Below are 12,077 nucleotides of genomic sequence, written 5' to 3'. Positions count from 1 at the left end.
TATTTTAATATAATGACTTATTTATCAGTTTCAATATGATAGATTAGCTGTGGTTTTCTTTTTATTTACCTTACCTGATATTTTTAGGGCTTCTTTATCTTGATCTGTACCTATAAGCAGATTTAGAAAAGTCTCTTACATTATCTGTTATGATACTGTGTCTTCCCCATTCTCACATTTTGTCCTCTATGGGAATCTAATTACATGTATGCTACTAATTTAGTTCTTTCATATGTCTTATCTACACTTGTCCATATTTAGTAAAATTTTGTGCTTTAAATCTTTTATTTCACTCATTTTGTTCTGGTAATATGACTGGGGGGACAACGAAAGGGACTGAGTTCACTAGAAGCTGGTTTACAGTTTTGAGTAAAGTACATACATTCTTACTGCTATAGCCCACCTCTACTTCCAACTGAAATCTGGGATATATTCTAGGCCCTCTTTTTAAAAAAATTCTTTTGGAAACATCTAACAGTTTTTTTCTACCTCAGCACTATGAGACTGTGGAAATCTCGGCTCTCTCAATCAGTGGCTCTTGATTAACTTCTTATCCTACTGCCCTGTACACCTCAAGGATTTGGCATGCTTCAAGTGGAAACTGGCAGAGTATCAGTATCGCTTTGTTGGCTTTCCTTCTTATAAGGTAAACACCCATCCCAAGCAATTTCCCGACTACTTTGGCAGCCAGAACTTAAATTTATATCACTCTGCTCTTGAAAGTGTCAACATTCTGCTTCTTAGCTGAAAGCCCTCTGCCTTAACTCACTCTCTAGATTCTTGGCCTTTTCAAGCAAGAGTAAATAATAGCAGTGGTACTAAGGGGGAAAGTGGCTACAGAATATTGCATCATCTCTTGCCAGGTCCCTTCTCTCTGTGATTTTGGTCCTTTAAATGTTAACTCCATACTTCTCTGCTTCCACCAAAAACTTTTTTTAAAAAATGGTATCTAACTTTTTAAATTATTTGTAACAATATTGTTACTCTATTGTCATCATGGAAGAAGAAATCACTTTACATGACTTTATTTAAATTTTAAATTATTCAACGACTATTCTTAGGATAAATGTCAGATCCAAAGTTGTAGATACACTTAGAAAATTGATATGAATATGCTAAAATTCTTCACCATTTTTCTTGTTACTGAGTGGTAAGTATTCAAGAGAATGTAATATGGTAGCCGCTGTATCAATATCATGCTGGAAATAATCAGTCTGATCCAGGTCTGACACTACTCCATTTGCTTCTCCACATTTCTATAGAACAAGCACTATATTTTAATTTTTATTATATTACCCCCTAAAATATGAATTTGGGTAAATTCCAGTCCTTTGGAGACATTTTTTTAACATTTTTTATTGATTTATAATCATTTTACAATGTTGTGTCAAATTCCAGTGTTCAGCACAATTTTTCAGTCATTGATAGACATATACACACTCATTGTCACATTTTTTTCTCTGTGAGTTATCATAACATTTTGTGTATATTTCCCTGTGCTATACAGTATAATCTTGTTTATCTATTCTACAATTTTGAAATCCCAGGCTATCCCTTCCCACCCTCCAACCCCCTGGCAACCACAAGTCTGTATTCTCTGTCTGTCAGTCTATTTCTGTCCTGTATTTATGCTTTGTTTTTGTTTGTTTGTTTTTGGTTTTGTTTTTTAGATTCCACATATGAGCGATCTCATATGGTATTTTTCTTTCTCCTTCTGGCTTACTTCACTTAGAATGACATTCTCCAGAAGCATCCATGTTGCTGCAAATGGCATTATGTTGTCGGTTTTTATGGCTGAGTAGTATTCCATTGTATAAATATACCACCTCTTCTTTATCCAGTCACCTGTTGATGGACATTTAGGCTGTTTCCATGTTTTGGCTATTGTAAATAGTGCTGCTATAAACATTGGGGTGCAGGTGTCATCCTGAAGTAGGGTTCCTTCTGGATACAATTCCTGGGTCATATGGTAAGTCTACTCCTAGTCTTTTGAGGAATCTCCACACTGTTTTCCATAGTGGCTGCACCAAACTGCATTCCCACCAGCAGTGTAGGAGGGTTCCCTTTTCTCCACAGCCTCTCCAGCATTTGTCATTTGTGGATTTTTGAATGACGGCCATTCTGACTGGTGTGAGGTGATACCTCATTATAGTTTTGATTTGCATTTCTCTGATAGTGATATTGAGCATTTTTTCATGTGCCTATTGATCATTTGTATGTCTTCCTTGGAGAATTGCTTGTTTAGGTCTTCTGCCCATTTTTGGATTGGGTTGTTTGGTTGTTCCTAGTTAAGTCGTATGAGCTGCTTATATATTCTGGAGATCAAGCCTTTGTCGGTTTCACTTGCAAAAATTTTCTCCCATTCCGTAGGTTGTCTTCTTGTTTTACTTCTGGTTTCCTTTGCTGTGCAGAAGCTTGTAAGTTTCATTAGGTCCCATTTGTTTATTCTTGCTTTTATTTCTTCTAGGAGAAAATTTTTGAGATGTATGTCAGATAATGTTTTACCTATGTTTTCCTCTAGGAGGTTTATTGTATCTTGTCTTATGTTTAAGTCTTTGATCCATTTTGAGTTGATTTTTGTATATGGTGTAAGGGAATGTTCTAGTTTCATTGCTTTACATGCTGCTGTCCAGTTTTCCCAACACCATTTGCTGAGGAGACTGTCTTTATTCCATTGTATATTCTTGCCTTCTTTGTCGAAGATTAGTTGACCAAACGTTTGTGGGTTCATTTCTGGGCTCTCTATTCTGTTCCATTGGTCTATATGTCTGTTTTGGTACCAATACCATGCTGTCTTGATGACTGTAGCTCTATAGTATTGTCTGAAGTCTGGGAGAGTTATTCCTCCAGCCTCTTTCTTTCTCTTCAGTAATGCTTTGGCAATTCTAGGTCTTTGATGGTTCCATATAAATTTTATTATGATTTGTTTGGAGACATTTTAAATATGAGGAGACTTATTGGTCAAGCTAGGATGGGAAAATTAAAGTAGTAAACCTTTCTAATGAATTTCTTAACAGTTAACCCCGTAACACTTAAAGCTGTAACACTCAATCACCATCACATAATCAGAACAGCATAAAACTCTTAAATTTTTCTCTGAAAAAAATCACAGAAATTAGCAAGTTCTAGTATAGAAGATACAAGCAGAATTGTGAGAACAGAGAAACAAATGCCCTGATTAAGATAAGAAACATTTACATCACTGTTCTGTGTATTTAGAAGAATTCTGTTTCCTGGAACAGAACTACAAACATTTAAAAATCTCAATATTAGCCAAAGCATTTCTTCAGCCAGGAAGGTTTTCCTGTGCATTTATAAGATAAGCGTCAGTGTTCTTAAGTACACAGTACACAAAGATGATGTCATGATAAGCATAAAAAGTAAAATATTGCCAAGTCATTAATTATGAAAGAAATATCTCTTAGAAACTGCTTGGATGACGTCAGCAAAAAGAAGAAGGGAAAAAGCCAAGATGCATTGGTATAGAAGAGTTCCAGTCCTAAAGAAAAGCTAAGAGAAAATGTTAGGTAGAATTACAATCAGTAGGAAGAGGAATTTGAATATATTTCCCAGGAGAAAGAGGGAGAGCAGGCAGAGCAGTACAGATGAAATGGAAAGCAAGAATTGTGTTAAAATTGGAGGAAATGTAATAGATTGTGTAGGTGCCAGACAGCTTCTCATAATCAAGCCCAAAATCATGTTTCTTGTTTGAAGTTTACCAACTCGATCTGAAGTTTTACACTTTTCAGAAAATTTTCTGTATTTGTATATGTGTAATTTAATGTAATTATCAAGTCAGAAGAAGAGTTGGAAATATTACAAAGTAGTACCATGTCTCCAGAAGTAAAAATTTTCAGTTTTTTAGTGTTAAGTCTTTTCACTTCTAACATGTTCTTACCTTTATGACTTACTGATCAAAAATTGAGAAAAATAGAAACTAAGAAAGAAAAGTATGCTTAGTGACTTCGGTCCCTGTTTTATTTTTGACCTCTAACTTTAATCAGGGCAATGGGTTATAGAGTTTTAGCAAGGATAAGAGGCTCATGAATCCTCAAGCGTATGAAATACCTGCCTTTAATACTGCCCCTGGAGTTACTGACTTCTAGATGTAAGGTTGTTTTATTTGCAAGCCTTGCTAGAAGAAAAAAAGACATGGTTCTAGCAATCTTGTCAGAAACCATGTACTTAGGAAATTTTCAGCTCAATTTTGTAGCTGTAGCATATCATGTCTGTATAAGGTCTAAGAGTTTATCTGAAATGAGCTTCTGAACCTTTCAAGGTTTCTAACATAATTTTAGTACAAAACAAATTTTCTTTTTCATGGTCTAGAATGTGGAAATACCTTCTCAGTGAACCAATATCAAACATGACAGTCAGTCTGGTATTAGCAAAACATTTATTTTTTCTAAAAACCCATCAATCAAAGAAATGAAAGTTAGGAGATTTTATGGACTGTACCTAAATGCCAGTGTGCTAATGGATTTTTGTCAATACTGAATACAATTATGAGTCACTGTATGGCATATATATGTGTTCTCTTTGTAAAGCAAAATTATTTTACTCTTAAATAAAGACAACCTTTTTTGTTAATTCCACAGTGCCTCCTGTATCAGTTCAGAGTATCACTGCCCTTAGAGTGAAATAAAGATCATTAGTTTTTTGTAAATTCAGTTTAATGCTCAGATTACATGTTATATGGGAAGATGTGGGTAAAGATATCAAATTATGACAAAAAATAATGATTGGAAAAATAGTCCTTATAAATTCATTCATTTTAACTGATTAACAAGCATTTGGAAGTGATTCTAGATTTGCAGAATAAAGTCAAAGATAATATATGCAGTTCCTATATTCCCTCCATTCAGCTTCTTCTAATTTTATTTTACATAATCACAGTGCATTTATCAAAACTAAGAAGTTAATATTATTGCAGCATTAAACTACAAATTTTCTTTGAATCCCAACAGTTTCTCCACCAATATCCTTTTTCTGTTACTGCATCCAATCCAGGATACCACGTTGCAATTTGTTATTATGTCTCCTTAATCTCTCTAACCTGAGATAGTGCCTTAATTTTTAAAATTTTTTTATGACCTTGACACTTTTGAAGAGTATTGGTCAGGTATTTTGTGGAAAATCCTAAAAATGCTTTGTCTGATGTTTTCTCATGATTAGACAAGGGGTATGGGTTTGAGGATAAAGACCGCAAAAGTGAAGTGCCATTCTCATCACATCATGTTGGGGAACTCATGATATCAATGTGACTTTACTGGTGATACTAAACTTGACTGGTTAAGGTAGGGTTTGCCTGTACTCTCCACTGTAAAAAAGTTACTATTTTTTTTTTTCCATACTCTGTTCTACAGAGTTGAGTCACTAAGTTTATCTGTCCCATACTGGTGGAGGGATGTGGGGGAGGGAAGGTATTAAATGACACCTCCTAGAGGAGAGAGCATCAGAATATACTATTTTATATTCTGTAAGGCTGAGTTGTCCCTTCTCCCCATTTTATTTATTTATTTATTCATTCATTCATTCATTCATTCATTCATATTTTGTGTGTATGTTTGTACCAGTTTTCTTCTTTTTAATTATAGTCAGTTTACAATTCTGTGTCAGTTTCTGGTGTACAGCATAATGTTTCAGTCATACATTTATTTTTAATTATAAAAAGTCCCCATTTATGTTTAGTCATTATTTTGTATCAGTATGGTATCACATCTGTTTATTCTATTTGAGTTCTATAACACTGTTGTTATTTATATTTTTGCTCAAATTTCTCCAAGTTTGACAAGTAAGAGGTCTCTCGTGTTGGCCCCTATGTCCATTTAACCTATCCCATTACATTTACTTGTTTGTTTTCTTTCTTTTGTTTTATTGGAGCATATTTCACATAACATTGCATAGGTTTAAGGTAGACAACATGTTGATTATGATATATTTATATATTAGAGTAGGGTTGTCATTGTAGTGTTAACTAGTCCCTCTATCACATCATATAATTATCATTTCTCTTTTTCTGGTCAGAATAATTAAGTTATAGGCTGTTAGCAAGTTTGATATTTACAGTACAGTATTATTACCTATAATCATAGTGTGCATGAGATCTCGAGGACTGAATTTATCTACTAGTTGCAAGTTTGTAACCTTAAACAATATCTCTCCTATTTCCCCATCCCCAAGTCACTGGTAACTACCATTTTACTTTTTTTTTTTAGTGAGGTTTTTTTTTTTTTAATTCTGCATATTAGTGGAAATTCAGTACTTGTCTGCCTGACTTATCTTACTTAGAATAATGTCCTAATGACCTATCATTGTTGTCACTGGCAAGATTTCTTTCTTGAGTAATATTCAACTGTAGCATGTGTGTATACATGTCATATTTTTTATCTATTCAACTATTGGTGTGCACTTAGTGTGTTTCTATATCATAAACATGGAGATGCACAAACCTCTTCAATTCCCTGTTTTTATTTCCTTTGACTATATACCCAGAAATGGAATTGTAGGGACATATGATAGTGCTGCTTTTAGTTTTTTAGAAACTGCCATACTGTTTTCCATATGACTGAACCAATTTATGTTCCCACCGACAGTGTTCAGGGTTCCCTTTTTCCACATTCTCACTGATAACTTACTATCATCTTCTCAATGATTGCCATCTTAACAGGTGTGAGATGATATCACATTGTGGTGTTGATTTGCATTTTCCTGATAATTAGGAATTTTGAGCTTCTTTGCATGTACATGTTGGACATTTGGATGTCTTCTTTGGTTTTCCAAGTCTGTTGAATTCCTCTGCCCATTTTTTCAATCAGGTTGTTTGTTTTTTGTTATCAAGTTGTATGAGTTTTAAAATACTTTTTGGATATTAACCCCTTAGCTAATACATGGCTTGTAAATGTTATTTTTCTTATTACGTAGGTTGCTTTTTCATTTTGTTGATTGTTTCTTATGTTGTACGGAAGCTTTTCAGTTTAATGTAGTCCCATGTATTGATTTTTTTGCTTTTGTTTTTTGTGCTTTTGGTGTCATATTCAAAAAATTAATGCCAAGACCAGTGTCGAAGAGCTTTTTCTTACTTAAAATCTTGTATTTTCCTTGCCCCATGTCCGAGTTTATTGTAATGCATAATAGTACTGGGAGAGTTAAGATCTAGGAATGGGTATACTCGTTACCTGAGTGTCATCACTTCTAGATCCTCTCACTGACAGAGCAAGCAAATAAAGCTGTATATACTAATGTGCACACACACACACAGCCATCTGTATCACACGTATCTATATTGCCTTTCTCCATCTGTCATCTGTCACTCTGTTAACCTTTCTGATCTGTCATCTCTCTATACTAAAATAAACGTGAGTTCATACAGATCCTCAATTCTAATCCAGCACCAAGAGGTTCATCCCCTTCCTCCTATTCCTTGTCTGATGGTGAAAAACCTGGCTCCCATTATCTATAATTTCTAAAAATTATATACTTATTTTTTCAGTCTTGGATATAATACGAAATAATTTCAGAGTTGGTAACCCATATCTCTATGTGTAAAAATAAAAAATTATAAGCTGGGATAGGGGTTGGTTAACTTTTTCTGGAAGGAGCTAGATTTACATTTTACATTTTAAACTGTAAAACCATTCTTAGCTTGCCGGCCATATAAACAAAGGTAGTGGCTAGATTTAGTTCACAAGACAGTTTGCTAACACCTGAAATAGAGTTACAGTATTTATGTATAATTCTTTTTTATCCATTAATAACACCATTTTACATAGTTACCTAGGCCATTTTTTTACCCCACCCTTTCAGTGAGTTTATATTAGATATTTCTGTTAATTTATTTTTAAGAGAGCAAGTTAGTCCTCTAGTTTAACTTCTTTGTACTTTAGACATAATCAACATCATAAAATCAATCTCTTTTATGTTTCATGTTATTTCATAACTCCTTCAATTCTGTGAAATGTGTAATTCACTAATTCAAAAAAAGGTAAAAATATAAATAAAACATATCCCTGTATGATGCAAGATGAGTTGATAATTAGATAAATGAAAATGGTTATCTCAATCAGAGATTTGGTGAAGAAATTGAAAAGACTAGTAGCCACTCTATTCTACAATAATCTGTTTTTCTTTCAACCAAGCCCTAAGGGAAACTAGATTAAAGATGTGATTTAAGAACTCTGAAGTGTAGAATCTTCACCCTAAATCTTAACTCTAAAGTTAACTTTAGAGGTATTTGTTCAGATAAGAATCTTATCTGGTAGTAAATCCATTTTATAGTAAAGTAAACATTTAAGAGAAACTTTTGTTAAACTATTTGTTTATCGCTACTAATACAGCAATAAAAGGATCACCTCTCAGTAGGAATGTCATTACAGTGGTATAAATGATCATTTCAGGGAAAAAAATGTATGCCTTATTTAGTCTTCATGTCTGGATCAGGAAAAGCAGCAAGAGCCATTTTGAGATTGAGAAATTGTTATTTTTTAAGTTGAGATACTTCGACATATAACATTGTGTAAGTTTAAAGTGCACGGTATGTGGTTACTCGGGGCCGGGGGTAGAGGAATTGGGGGAAGTTTAGGAACACAAACTTATAAATAGTAAAGAAATTATCATTTTTCATTGTGGTAGGAAGAATATTAAGGTGTCCTTGAAGATTTTCCATCCCTGCCTGGTATACAATCCATTGTGTAATCTCCAGGAAAGTGAGTTTGTATAATCGATCTCACTACCATGATTAAGTTGTGTTATATGGCCCAGTTGGCCTTTTAGATTGTATGGGGAGGACTGACCTAATCTCAAAAGGCCTTTAAAAACAAAGAGCTTCCTCCAGCTAGCAGCAGCAGAAGTCAGAGATTTGAAACACGTGAAAGATCTGATTGACCATTAGTGTTTAGATGGTGAAGTACCATGTAGCAAGGACCTAGGGACCTCAGTTTTATAATCACAAGGAACTGAATTCTGCCAACAATGGAAGTGGATTTTTTTCCCCATAACCTGCACCTAAGAACATAGCCCAGTTGACTCTAATATTTCACCCTTGTGAGACTCACAGCAGAGAATTCCACCATACCATGCTGGAATTCTCACCTACAGTCTTCTGAGCTAATAGAGGGGTGTTATTTTTAGTTCTTATGTTTTTGTAATTTGTTATGCAGAAATGTAAGTCTAATACATACATAGTATGAAAACAAATACCCAAGGTAATTTTAACATCTGAGATAATTTTATAACCATGCTGGAAATCTTAGAATACCACACAAATTAAAAATCTGTTGTTTTCTCTTTTAAAAATTGATAAACCTTAAAATCTGAAGGTAGATGGATTTATCCGAGAATATGCAATTAATCATATTAGGTCAAAGAAGATTACATGATTGGACTACTCTTAAAGTGCACTCTAACCAATGTAACATATCATGATACATATCACATTGCAGGGAATATATTTATCTTATATATATTCAGTTTTCCCACTTCTATAATCACATTGCTAAAATTTAGAGAACATGACTTCAAATAATTCATGATTTCTCCAAAATTAGTTCTAGAACTAATACGTTGACAGGTTTTATTTAAGTTATTTTTCTATAAAGTCATTGGCTTTCAATAATTAAAATCATTTATTCTGTAGCTGGAAGCCAATGCACTATAAAGTGCTTTGAAATAAAAATAAATATTTGAGCACCTACTTTACAATGAAAATAATCTAGAATGATTATTTTTATCACATATTAAATTTGGAGTCATAAGAAGTTACAGCTTAAACTTGTTTTAAAAATTTTACCATTTGTGTCACAACTCAATTCTCTGTTTCTCTTAAATAAAAGTAAATCTCCAACCTAAAAAGGGGAATTTTAGGACTGAGTATAATGGCGAAATAAATGTTATGCCATAAAATAGTAACATGAAAATTCCACTTTAATTTTGTTGGGTATTTTTATCTAATTACCAAGTACTGTCACTATACTTAAATGATTTTAAATGCTTAATATAGCATTATAAGTTCTTATGATGGTTCATGTTTTCATATGTGGTCACAACAAAATTTTCTATTTCACATATTATGTTACAATGTAATTTTGCCATTTCTCTGTCCAGAGTTATGATTTGTTTTTCAGCCCCTTTAATCTGGGCTGGCCCTGTGACTGCTTTGACCAGTAGAATGTGGCATAAGTGATGTTCTTGGTGCCTGGTAGATTCTGCTTCTGTGCTCTGGGGGAATTCAGCCACTATGTCACAATTTCAACTTTCTTTGAGACCACCATACTTTAAGGAAGGCCAACTAGCAATGAATGGAACTGTGTGGAAATAAGAGATTCATGACCAGCCTCCAGTTACATTAGCCATCTGATCAGAGATGTTGAACACAAGAATCAAAAAGCCATTTTGGACAGTCCAGCACTCACAGAAGCCTTGTGGAGCAGCCATTCTCATGGATATGTGTCATTTCCTCCAATCTTTTCCTCCATTGCAGAATTGTGCACAATAACTTACTGTCCTGGCTTTGAGTCACTAAATTTTGATGCATAAAAGCATCAGTAGCTACAAACTCTGCCTTACTCCTTCTGTTCTCTTGATGAAATCCTCATGCTCTTATTTAAGCAGACTTCCTGCTTGTAACTATTAGCCATCTCCACTTACCAAATGAGGGATTTATCTCCATTTTCTCCACCTTTATTACACCATCACAAATTTTCCTACTCTATTAGATAATTCTTAGTAGCATGTAAATATACTACTTATATTTATCTCATTATCTTAAAACAGTAAAATAAATTCTCTTGATACCATATTTTTCTCCAGCTACTACTCCTTTTTTTGTTCCATCTATAGAACGACCATTTAAAAGAGTTATCTGTACATGAGATAGCATTCATATCCTACCATGTTCCAGTCCCATCCAACCAGACTTTCAAATGTTTGTCCCTAAAAATGCCCTTGGGAAGATCACCAGTGCTCTTCATGTTGCTAAATCAAGTGAACAATTTTTAGTCCTCATCTTACTTGACTAACCTTAGCATTTATACACTTGATTATTCCCTCTTCCTTTGTTTTCAGGGTACTACATCCTTCTAGTTTTGCTCACCCCAGCATCCTTATCTTCCCCCTTGTCTTATCTCTAACTTTTGAAGTTGACATATTCAGGACTGAGACTTTGAACCTACTATTCTATATCTACATCTGTTTCCTTGGAGATGTATAGACTCATATGTTTAAATCACTGGTTCAGACCTGTTCTTTGAATCCTAAACCTGATTATTCATCTTCCTACTTGCCATATATTATTCAGTATTCAATAGATGTCTGAAACTCAACATGTCCAAACACAAAGACTTTTCTTGCAAATCTGCTGCTCTCATGGTTTTCCAGTTTGAGTTAATGGCAATTCCATTCTTTTTTTTTTTTTTTTTTGACAAAACTTTTTCTCATTATCCTTTACTTCTCTCTCTCTCTTTTTTTTAATAGTCAGTCCATCAGGAAAGCCTATTAGCTCTACTTCTCACCACCTTCAAATGGTCCAAGCCACTCATCTCCTCTCTAGACTGAATTAGTTCAGCTTTCTCCTAACTAGTCTTGGTTTCTCTACGTGGATCCCTAATGGCTATTCTACACCCAACACTTAGCATGAATATTAAAAAGTCACTTTATATTCCTTTTTTTCAAAACTCTCCAATATTTTCCCTTTTTCACTCATAAATAAAACCAAAGAGCTTATAATGGCTTCTAAGGCCCTGCAGGTTTTGTCCCCGCATTACTTTGCTGACAAATCCTACGACCTCCTCCCTGGCTTACACTGCTGTAGCCGTACTGGCTCCTTGCTGGTCCTCAACAAGCCACATACTCTCTCCATCTTGGAACCCTTGATCTTATTATTTCTTTGGCTTAGACTGATTTTCCTCTTGTTTTCCATAGTGAAAAAAATGTAAGGGTGGTGTGAGTCATCCAAGGTAGGGGGTGAAGAAAAGGACTCTCCCTCAGGCCCAGACTAGAGGTGCAGAAGCCCATTCATCCTTCCCTGGGCACGTGGCTGGTCTTCTGTGGACAGGCTCCCTTTCAGTCTACATCTCCTTCAA

This window comes from Camelus ferus, chromosome 2 (genome assembly GCF_009834535.1).
Source record: "Camelus ferus isolate YT-003-E chromosome 2, BCGSAC_Cfer_1.0, whole genome shotgun sequence".
In the NCBI taxonomy this organism is placed as follows: domain Eukaryota; kingdom Metazoa; phylum Chordata; class Mammalia; order Artiodactyla; family Camelidae; genus Camelus; species Camelus ferus.
This window is presented reverse-complemented; position numbering follows the sequence as displayed.